Source organism: Nicotiana sylvestris, chromosome 3 (genome assembly GCF_000393655.2).
Source record: "Nicotiana sylvestris chromosome 3, ASM39365v2, whole genome shotgun sequence".
Lineage (NCBI taxonomy): Eukaryota > Viridiplantae > Streptophyta > Magnoliopsida > Solanales > Solanaceae > Nicotiana > Nicotiana sylvestris.
The window spans coordinates 177185618-177197341 of NC_091059.1; positions in this window are offsets into that span (position 1 = coordinate 177185618).

Genomic DNA, 11724 nt, shown 5'->3' on the forward strand with positions numbered 1-11724 from the left:
GTGGATGGGAGTGGGATGTGAAGTGGATATAAGTATTACTATTTCTGGACAGAGATAGCAAGTTTTTGTTAGGAAAAGGACCTGGACAGGAAAAGGCTTACCTGATTGGTTGCTTGGTCTCAGGAGTCAGGGTTCACATGTGCCCTTTTCCTTCTGAATGAGGGAACTCCAGTGGACAGTGCCACAGTGGTGCTATCCTGAAACCTAAGTCGACCACTTGAATGTCCTATCTGGAAGATGCCAGATATATTTACTACACGAAACCAAAAAAAATTAAACTATCTTTTAGCTTTCACCACGATTTAAAATATTGGACCGTGGTGTAAATGTCAGCAAATGATTCATATATTAAGAAAAAAAAAAATAGTTCAGCAAAATTAGTTCTGAAACACTCTGAAGGTTTTGAGGAAATACATCTGTTGCAATTGATATGCCTAGCATATGCAAGTTTGACATCGTTAGCTAAGTTGTGATAATTCTTTTTTCCTTACTGGCTGGAGAGACGTAGTAACCTGCAACTCTTTGCTGAGTTAACATACAAATGAGTTAAACTTGAGACAAGCTACCTGTCAATCTGTTTATTCTTGCCCTTGTTGTATGACTCTATTTGCTGAGTTATCTATAAGCTCCACTGTCCTTGTACTCTCTTTTTGGTTTAACTTGAGTAGTTAAAAGGAAGCTCATTCCCAGAAAAGAAACAGGGGCATAGCCTTTGTACAGTTGAAGTCATAAGCTTTTGTAATCTAATTCTATCATGTAAAGAATGAAAAATTCACGTATTGAAGAGCCAGTCTGAAAAGTGAGTGTGACGTTTGTAAGATGGAGGATGAAAGAGATTATCATAGGGAAAACTGGAATTCTTGAGATTTTTTTGTGTTTAGAAGTCTTTTCTTTCATCCCCTCTAGCTGACATTCTCTAAGAATATTCTTGCCCTTTCTTGAAAAGTGTTTTGGTATAATTAGGAAACAGTCAAACCATTCTGCAGACGGGAAAGAGCTTAGATGTTAGTATAATGACATAGAAAGTGTAAATTCTCAAATTAGTTCACATGACTATGTTATACTTTCTTTGAAATGTTGGTAGGAAAGTGTTCATATCAGGCACTTGGGCGCTTAAATTTGTTAGATGAGTGCAGTGTTTATCCGAAGTTGAAAAGACACTCGTTCAGGAATCTGGTTGGTAGATATATCTTACTAAAAATATGTCCCTGGTACACTCATTTATAGTTTAAAGGACCTTTTTTACCTTCATGAGACGCAAAGTGCTAATTTATCTGACCGACAGTGGTACCACCAAATTTTGGGGGGTCTCAACCACCACGGACTAACTGATTTTTGGATTTTCTTTTAGCATTATAGAGTAGTATTAACTAACTTGAGTTTTCTTCATCTTCCTCTGGTTTGGTATATGGATCGATCCTAAAAGTTCTTGGGAAAATTTGGATTAGTCCTCTGATCAAACAATCCGTCCAAAACTTATGAAGCATATGCCTCTAGGGGAACTCACTGCTTTCACCTTTACATTGTTCGTTTTTTTTTTTTTTTTTACATTTAAACAATTTCATTTAGGTGGTCTGGAAATTATTGATGAGCTTATCAACATCTTAAAGGGCCATTAATTGAGGTTTGTTCAATAGCTTTTAGAAATGTAAATAGTTTATTGAAGGGCATGTTCCTACGAATTAAAGATCTGAAATTGATCCAATTTCTTATTCCAAAGAAAGAAGAGTAGAAATGACACCAGATAGCCACTTTATCGGATTGCTATTTAGGAATTAGCTAGTGCATTCTGAAATTCTATTTTTCAGTTCAATTTTTAAGGACAAAAATGTTCTGAATTGTCATAAAGTTAAGATTTTTAGTTTAAAAATTCGGAACAAAATGAGTAGTGGCTAGTCTCTAGATAGCATCCTTGAGAATGGCTATATGTGCACTTTCCCCGAGAGATGAAAGTCATCTTAACAAGCCTGGTCTCTGGTTTCTCTATTTGGTTCTCGTTAAAATAGCACGGTCTAGCCAGTTTTCGGATTGGTCATTCAAAAATAGCCAGCGTTTACTAAGTCAATGAAAAATAGCCATTATTTTGCTGCAACAGAGATCAGTCCATTATAATATACTGGAGTTCGGTGCACCTGTGTATGAACTTCCAGCATATTATGCTGGACCGGTATACTTTGCTGGCTCCAGTATAATATACTGGAGACCGGAGCACCGGTGCTCCAAACTCCAGTATACTATGCTGGACTGGTATATTATATTGGAACTCCAGTATATTATGCTGGAGTATTTTTCCGAATTTTGAACAGTGATTTCGTTCAGATTTATCTTTACATGAAAAGTGGCTAAATTTCGATTACTTTTGAAATGTGGCTATTTTTGAATGATCACTTGCAAATCTGGTTATTTTTGAATTTCTCCCTTGATTCTCTTGAACAAATTTTTGAATTGGGCTTGAAAGTGTCCATTTTATCAAAAAACAAAAGGAACACTTGTTGGTGACATATTGTTGGAATTTTCAAGAGAAAATAGCAGGAATAAACAAAAGGGAAAACAGTTATTTGACTTAAAGTCCTGATACAACATGTTACTTTGCGAAACGTTGCGTCGCTTCGAGTATCACTTAGGCTGATTCGTTGCACCTTTTTGGTTAGTGTTTTCTGGTGCTTTTCCAGTAGTTTTGAGAAATAGACATCCTCTATAAATAGGGAAACACTTCTTGGCATAATATATCCTGCGATATATCTCAAGTACCAACATTCTTCCTTAAGAAAAATTACATAAGTTTGGTAACTGCAGTACTGATACTTGTGTGTTTGGAGATCTGATTTATTATTTTTTCTTGGCTTTACTTCATTCTATCCCGAGAGAGTATTTGTAAGGGACAAATAATTCTCTTTGGAAAGTGATCCTAACAAGGTATACGGCTTGAAGTATATCCAGATTTTTCACCACAAACACACTGATTTCTTAACAATCAAAGAGAATTAACATCATGTCTTCCCTGAAAGATCTCACCACCAACTTTTCCAAACTTGACAAGTTTAGTGGAGTTGATTTCCGCCGTTGGCAAAAGAAAATGCACTTCCTCCTGACAACACTAAAGGTTGTGTATGTGATTTCCATCGCTCGTCCACCGGAGGCCAATGAAGGCGAAGAGGAACCATTGGAAAGCACAAGGGCAAGGATGAAATGGGATAATGATGACTACATTTGCTGAGGCTATATATTGAATGGAATGTCGGATGCTTTATTTGATATTTATCAACATATGGAGACCGCTAAGGAACTGTGGGATGCTCTAGAGAACAAGTACATGTCTGAAGATACCTCTAGTAAGAAATTCCTTGTCTCACAATTTAATAATTATAAGATGGTAGAAGGTCGGTTAGTCATGGGTCAATTTCATGAATTTCAGCGTATTGTAAGCCATTTCGTCCAACACAAAATTTTGATGGATAAAACCTTTATAGTGTCTTCTATTATTGATAAACTACCCTCGTCATGGAAAGACTCTAAACGGGGTCTTAAACACAAAAAGGAGGACATGTCCCTGGAAGAACTTGTCAATTATCTTCGTGTAGAACAAGAGTTCCGCATGTAGGATGAATCCAAGGAGCCTATCACTCAAGATGACAAGATTAATATTGCTTAACATGGGGAGTCCTACAAACCACACAAAGGACAATATAACGATAAGAAGAGGCCTTATGATGATGGAAAAAAGAAGAAGGGGTTCCAAGGTATGTGCTATGAATGCAACAAACCGGGCCACAAGAAGAAGGATTGCTCTATCTTGAAAAGAAAGAAGAGTCGAGGAAACCAAGGGGCATCAAAGGACAACTTTGTAGCCATGATCTCTGAAATCAATGTTATTGAAAATGACAATTCTTGGTGGATAGACACAGGTGCTACCAAGTATGTGTGCAGTGATCGTTCTTTCTTCAAGTCACTCACATCGGTTGATGATGGGACCGTCCTTTACATGGGGAACTCTTCAACTGTGGAAGTCAAGGGCATGGGACAAGTGAAATTGAAGTTCACATCTGTAAAGATGTTAATTTTAAATGACGTATTTTATGTTCCCAGTGTTAGAAAAGTTCTTGTTTTTGGTAGCCTCTTGAACAAGCATGGTTTCAAACAAGTATTTGAAGCCAATAAGTTTATATTGTCTAAGGGTGGTGTATTTGTTGGGCAGGGGTATTATGCCAATAGCATGTTTAAGTTAAATGTAATTATCAATAATGACAATGCAATGAATGATGAAGTTTCTATTTACATCATTGACTCTAATTTTTCGTTGTGGCATTCCCATTTGGGGCATGTTAATTTTCATAGAATGAAGGATATGTCTAAATGTGGTTTGATACCAGTGATGATTGTGGATAGTGAAAAATGTAAAACTTGCATATTAACAAATATCACAAAGAAATCTTTTCCAAGTATCCAGAGAAGTACTAAGTTGCTTGAATTAATTCATAGTGACTTAGTGATTTTCATAGTACTCCTACAATTGGAGGAAAGAAATATGTTATTATATTCATTGATGACTACTCTAGATTTTGCAAAGTTTATCTTGTAAATTCTAAAGATGAAGCATTCGAAAAATTCAAAATTTATAAGACTGAGGTGGAATTGCAATGTGAATCTTGCGTTAAGTGTCTAAGGACTGATAGGGGTGGAGAATATTATAATCCCACATTTTTCCAAAGCACTGGTATTGTGCATCAAGTAACGGCACCATATACACCACAACAAAATGGTGTCGCCAAGCGGAAAAATCGAGTCTTAACGGAAATGGTTAATTCTTTGTTGTCTAACTCCGGATTAAGTCACGGCTATTGGGGTGAAGCTATGTTAACGGCTTGTTATATTCTTAATAGGGTTCCTAATAAAAGGAATCCAATAACCCCATATAAACTTTGGAACAAGAGACAACCAAATTTGAGTCATATCAAAGTTTGGGATGTAGGGCCATAGTTAAAGTCCCGGAACCTAAAAGGAAAAAGTTGGGTGAAAGAGGAATTGAATGCAGATTTTATAGGATATGCTGAAAATAGCAAAGCCTACAGATTTTTAGTCATTGAACCAAATGATTCATACTCGGTTAATACCGTCATTGAATCAAGAGATGCAATTTTTGATGAAACTAGATTTGTATCAATTCCTAGATCAAAAGATATTGTTCTAGATGATCCAAGTTCTTCCACTTCACAATCATCAATCTTTCAAAATGATGAAAATCAAGATGACATTGTTGAAGTAAGAAGAAGTAAGAGAGTTAGAAAAGAAAAGACATATGGAGATGACTTCTACATCTATTTAGTAGAAGGTTCAATTGATAAAACTGGAAATAAAATTCCTTACTGTTATAATATGAAAAATGATCCCACTACTTTTAATGAGGCCATGCAATCTCCAGATGCACCATTATGGAAGGAGGCTATCCAAGATGAGATAGATTCTATTATGGAAAATAATACTTGGATCCTAACGGATCTTCCACCCGGTTGCAAACCCATAGATGGTAAATGGTTGTTCAAGAAGAAGTTAAAGGTCGACGGTACCGTGGATAAATACAAAGCTCGCTTTGTGGTAAGGGGTTTTACCCAAAAGCACGACATTGACTACTTTGAGACTTATGCTCCTATGGCTAGAATAGTCACGATAAGGGTTGCTTATTGCACTGGCCTCCATTTACAATCTAGTAATTCACCAAATGGATATCAAAACAGCATTTTTGAATGGTGATTAAAAGAGGAAATCTATATGAGACAACCCGAGGGGTTTGTAGTTAAAGGACAAGAGAAGAAAGTTTGCAAACTTGTAAGATCATTGTATGGGCTAAAACAAGCCCCTAAGCAATGACATTAAAAATTTGATGAAGTAGTTTTATCTAATGGTTTTAAAATCAATGAATCAGACAAGTGTGTTTACTCAAAATTTGAAAAAGGTAAAGGAGTTTTCATTTGCTTGTATGAAGATGATATGTTAATTTTTGGGACCGACATGGAACAGATCAAGACCACCAAGAGATTTCTATCCGCTCAGTTCTCCATGAAAGACTTGGGAGAAGCGGATGTTATTCTTGGTATAAGAATTATTAGAAATGGTGGGGGGGGGGTTTCTTAACACAATCTCATCATATTGAGAAAGTGTTAAAGAAATTCAATCATTTTGATTGTAATCCTGTTTCTACACCGTATGATTCATGTTTTAAATTGGAAAAAAAATGGTGGAAGGCCAATTGCTCAACCTGAGTATGCTAAGTTGATCGAGTGTTTGATGTACGCTATGACTAGTACGAGACCCGATATTGCATATGCAGTGGGTAAGTTGAGCAGATATACTTGCAATCCGAGTGAGCATCATTGGCATGCTATAAGAAGAGTACTAAAGTATCTCAAGAAAACTCTAGATTATGGCATCTATTATAGTGGGGATCCCGCTATACTAGAAGGGTATTCAGATGCAAGTTGGATAACTGATCAAGAGGTTTATTCCTCAACAAGCAAACGTGTCTTACAGATTCAACTATGGCGGCAAAATTTGTAGCCTTGTCATCCGCTTCTAAGGAAGCGGAATGGTTGAGAAATTTGCTTTTTGATATTCCATTATGGCCTAAGCCCATGCCACCGGTTTCTATCCATTGTGATAGTGAGGTCACCTTAGCTTGAGCGTACAATCATATATATAAAGAAAAGTCTAGGCATATTGGCCTTAGACATAGTTATATAAATCAATTAATTAAAGATGAGGTGATCATTGTTGACTATGTACGCTCACTTAATAATCTTGCCGAGTCTTGCCGACCCATTGACTAAGGGATTGGCAAGGGACTTGGTGTTGAGAACATCACGAGGGATTGGGTTAAAATCCATAAAGAAAGACCATTAAGGGTGAAGCCTCAACTTGACACTTGATACAACATCCAGTCTCGAGTTCAATGAATGACAACATTCTTTATTGGTTGATAGCACTTGGTATTACCGTCCTAAAGTAAGTGCTTTGTCCTGCAATTTGTTAAAAAGGAGGTTGAGTTTATAAATTCTTAATAGACCTATTGGTGGGTGTTCTTGCAGGAGCACGTTAATAAGGGTCTACCTATGTGGATGCGAAGTGGGCCGCTTCAAGAAGCTCGGGTTTGGCTTTTATGCATTCGCGAGAGGATTAGAACACAAGGCCTTATGGTGTTGGTTATAAAGGAATAATGTAATAGAATTCATGTGTGAGATACATCCTATTTTACAATATGGTGGTCGGTTCAAAAGACTTGTCTTACCGGACTATTCAGTTTAATAGAAATTGTATTCCGCTAATTTGAAGTTCAATCGCTAGATACTTCATTTATGCATGGATTCACTTGTCTCTTGTTTTCTAAAGGAATTGTTGGGTTGTTATTTTCACTTGAAAATGGTAGGGGATTGTTGGAATTTTCTAGAGAAAATAGCAGAAATAAACAAAAGGGAAACAATTATTTGACTTAAAGTTCTGATACAACATGTTGCTTTGCGAAGCGTTGCGTCGCTTCAAATATTGCTTAGGTTGATTCGTTGCACCTTTTTGGTTAGTGTTTTCTGGTGCTTTTCCAGTAGTTTTGAGACATAGACATCCTCTATAAATAGGGGAACACTCTGTGGCATAAGATATCCTGCGATATATCTCAAATACCAACATTCTTCCTTAAGAAAAATTGCATAAGTTTGGTAACTGCAGTACTGATACTTGTGTGTTTGGAGATCTGATTTATTATTTCTTCTTGGCTTTACTTCATTCTATCGCGAGAGAGTATTTGTAAGGGACAAATAATTCTCTTTGGAAAGTGATCCTAACAAGGTATACGGCTTGAAGTATATCCAGATTTTTCACCACACACACTGATTTCTTTAACACATATATATGGTAGTACTCAGTAATTATGTAAAAGTGAACTACATTGCTTCATTGATTCTAACTCCAGCAAAACTTATTGTATTTAGTTCTAATATTAAGTACCGATACGTAAAATTTGTAGATATTAGTAAAGTCTTATATATAACAACTTTTTTCAATCTATGCTAAAAGCTTATGTTTTGATTGATCCGAAACTTATCATGGAAAAGAAATACCCAACCATGACATCCAGTCCCCCATTCGAAATGAAGAATGTGTGTCTAAAATTTTGAGTGTTAACACTATATTTAGGAAAAAATAAAACAGAAGAAGAATCCATGCTATAAACAATTTGATTGAAAAGATGGAACTTCGTTAGCTGTTCATTAATTAGCAGAAGAGAACTTCTTCAGGGCAAGTAAATTAAGACCCAGGTTTTGATACAACCACATGCGATGTGATTAGATAAACTAAGGGCAAACTGCTCCTTTTCTTAAACACTACAATTAAGGAAGAGAGGTATGTAGATAAAGAGAGTTGGTAGGTATTCCCTGACCTATTTATAATCACTATTTTCTTTTTCAAGTAGAATCTGTTTCTTAGTAGTAATCTATTTGTGATATACAATAACTAATCCTCTATTGATGCTAACACATGGATACGAATTTGATACGTGAAAAAAAAAAAGATCTTAAATAATATTTAGTAGTACTTAACATCTTTCTTTCAAACAAAAGTTGAGATCCACATTTCATAAATTCCTATTACTCTTTGGTGTAAGATTTAAAATCTTTTATGTTCTTACAATTTTATCGTGAGAACTTATATGAGTTTACAATGTTTTGAGAGGTATGAAGATTAATTCTTAGCGATTAAAGGGGAGTAAAAAGGAAGGAAAAAAAGTGTGGAAATTCAAGCCATGCTCGTGCTAAATATTATAACCGATTTTTCGAGTAATAAGACGCTCTAGACTTGTTACATCTTAAAAGAGAAGACCAATTTCCTCTTCTCATTTTTGTATAGACACATGTATGTATGCGTATACTAAATAAACTAAACTAAACTAAAGTGAAAAATAAGATCATTCAGCTCGCATACCTTTCTCTTTCACTTTCTCCTATCCCGATCCTCCTCAAAATACGAAGTCAATAAATAAAAACGTCACTTAACAAATAAATAAATAAAAAATTCATCTAATCTTCATATTGTAACGTGTATTCAATACTAATTCCAGCATTATTCTTTCTCTTCTTTTTTATGTTCTAAGGCATTTTTATCCCAGAAACTTTTTAACAGCGCATGTCATTTGGAATGTACAATCATAAGCATAAATATGCTCTCTTTTGCCTTTCGATTTTTAAGTTTGTATTTCTAAACACACTTTTTGGACTCTACCCCAACATCATCCTCCTTCCCCCCCCCACCCCCCACCCCCGCCCCCCCCCCCCAAAAAAAAAAAAAAAACCTTTTCCTTTTCTTCTTGAAGGGGGCAAATATAGAATTAGCTCTTTTTTCTTCTTGGGACGGAAAAGGAATTAAACAAACGAGGATATATTAAAATAATATCTAGGTCTTTTTGGACTTAAGCTAATCTGACACCTAGCAAGGGATGAAAAGATTTTCATTTGGACGTGCCAAATTGTCGTACTCCGACGACATTCTTATAGGAAAATAAGTAGTGCTGGTATTTTCGAAATTAGAAAATTAGAAATTTAAAAAAACAGTTCATTACCTCGTCAAACTTATTAAGTACAGTCAAAACTCCCGATAACAGTCTCGTTTATTCCGATATTTTTTGCTGCTATAATGAAGTGCTGTTATAGAGGACATATTATTTACCCTTAAAATGGGAAAACAATTGAATTTATACGTGGTTTTAATGATATGAGGATTAATCCAATAGAAATGATCAATAACGTTAGCTAAACGAATTAAGGAAGAAAAAAGTAATCAAACCAGTTGTAACGTTAAGTCCGAGCTCTAGTATGAGTTGGGTTATTGTTCTGCCCTCGGTTCAGAGCCAAATATCTATGAAGAAGTTTACCCTAAGTATAATTCTAAAAAAGGTAAAAAAAAAAAACCCTTTCTTCTCGCGAATCACTGCTTTACCGATGATACATTCCAAAATTCACGCTGTGATATCCAGTTGGGCACGGATATTACGGCCTTTTTGTAGATCGTGTGCGGTCGTTTGGCAATGCTTTTCGAGGCCACGTTATTGGAATCAAGTCTGGGGGCGTGATCTCGATGACTCCAAAGGCATGGCCTTGGTGGCTCCAGTGGCATGACCTCGATGGCTCCGGGAGCAGGTGTCTTTACTCGAACTTTGACACGAGTGGCTCCCAGCTTTTGTTTTGACTATGCGCAGTTATCTCCTTTCTTCGTTTGCCCCACCGGGAAATCGAGGCTCTTCTTGCCTTCGGTTTTACCCGTATACAGATAGTCCCCTCGTTTCTTAGAGTGTAGGCTTGCCGAAACTATGAGAAATGACAGATGTTCCCTGGTTCCTTCCTTCGTACGTTATAACAAAGAGTGACTAAGAAGTCGAAATGATGAAAAATGACAGATGTTCCCGGTTACTTTCTTTTTACGTTATAACAAAGAGCGACTAAGAAGCCGAAACGTCCCGTCAGTCGTGTCATTCTAATTTCGAGCATGTGTCAACCATAGGTTGGTTACCTCCGAATGCAAAGCGTCACGAACTTTTCTCTATATATGGTTTCACCCCTTGTCCTTTTTCCCCTTTTTGGCTAATCTTGTACCCTCGATTTCTCAAGCCATCACCAACCTTCTTCAACTTTCATATCTTCTTCCTTATTTTTTAAGGTTTCACAACAATTTCTAGGTTTTTACCCAGATTTTCTCCAAATCATTATACCCAACTCTTTATCTTTCAAAATCTTCTCTTGAGTTTTCAAACTTCTTCAAATAACAATGGCTAAAACATCTAAATCTTTTCGTCAACAAGTTGCCACTTCATCTTCTCAGCCGGCCGCTGGTACCGAGGCGATTATTCCCAAAGTAGTTGCCCTCGCAATGGCTTCTCCCGAGGTGGCTGCCGACGAACTAGCCCCGAGCTTCCCTTGAAAATGTTTTTGAAAATGTTTATTCCCAGGGGATGCTCAATTGCAAACGACTTCAAGGTCGAGAAACCATCACGCAAGCAGGACCGGGTGAAGGAGTGTCAAGGTAAATTTGCTCCGTGACCGAAAACATAATTCCCATAGTTCAAAAGGACTGTAATTAGGAGGGCAAGAAAGTAGTAGTCCCTGGGCCCGAGGATGTTGTTACTACCCACGTGGAGGGGTACTTAAGTATTTATACTTACCCTTTCACATTGGGCCCAATGGACCCGATAATTCTGGACTTTTGCAAGAGGTACGGGGTGTGCCTCGGGCAAATCCACCCATTGTTATGGAGGATCGTGATCTTCCTCCTCTACTTTATGAACTAGACCGAGTCTCGTCGGTTCACGATCGACCACCTTCTTTGCTTATACAGCCCTCGAATGTTGTGAGGGGGGTTGATCAAGCTTGCTCGCTGGGCCAGCAAGGCCCCCTTTTCGAGTATCGATGAAGACCGAGTCAGGGGCTGGCATGGACTTTTCGTTCGAGTGAAAATCAAGGATTTGATCCCCCACAAATACATACCATTCCCTAAGAAGTGGAATGTGTCTCGTAAGTGCAATCTCTTTTTAAACGCCAAAATTCTTTTTCTTTAATTTATTTCTTCTCATTCATGTTTGTAGTTATGCAGCTGCCTCTCGGGTTCCGAATACGGTTCCTAGGCTAAAGGAATGGATCGAGCAAATCTATACTCAGATGTCGTAATTTAAGCGCACATGGCGCGAACTCT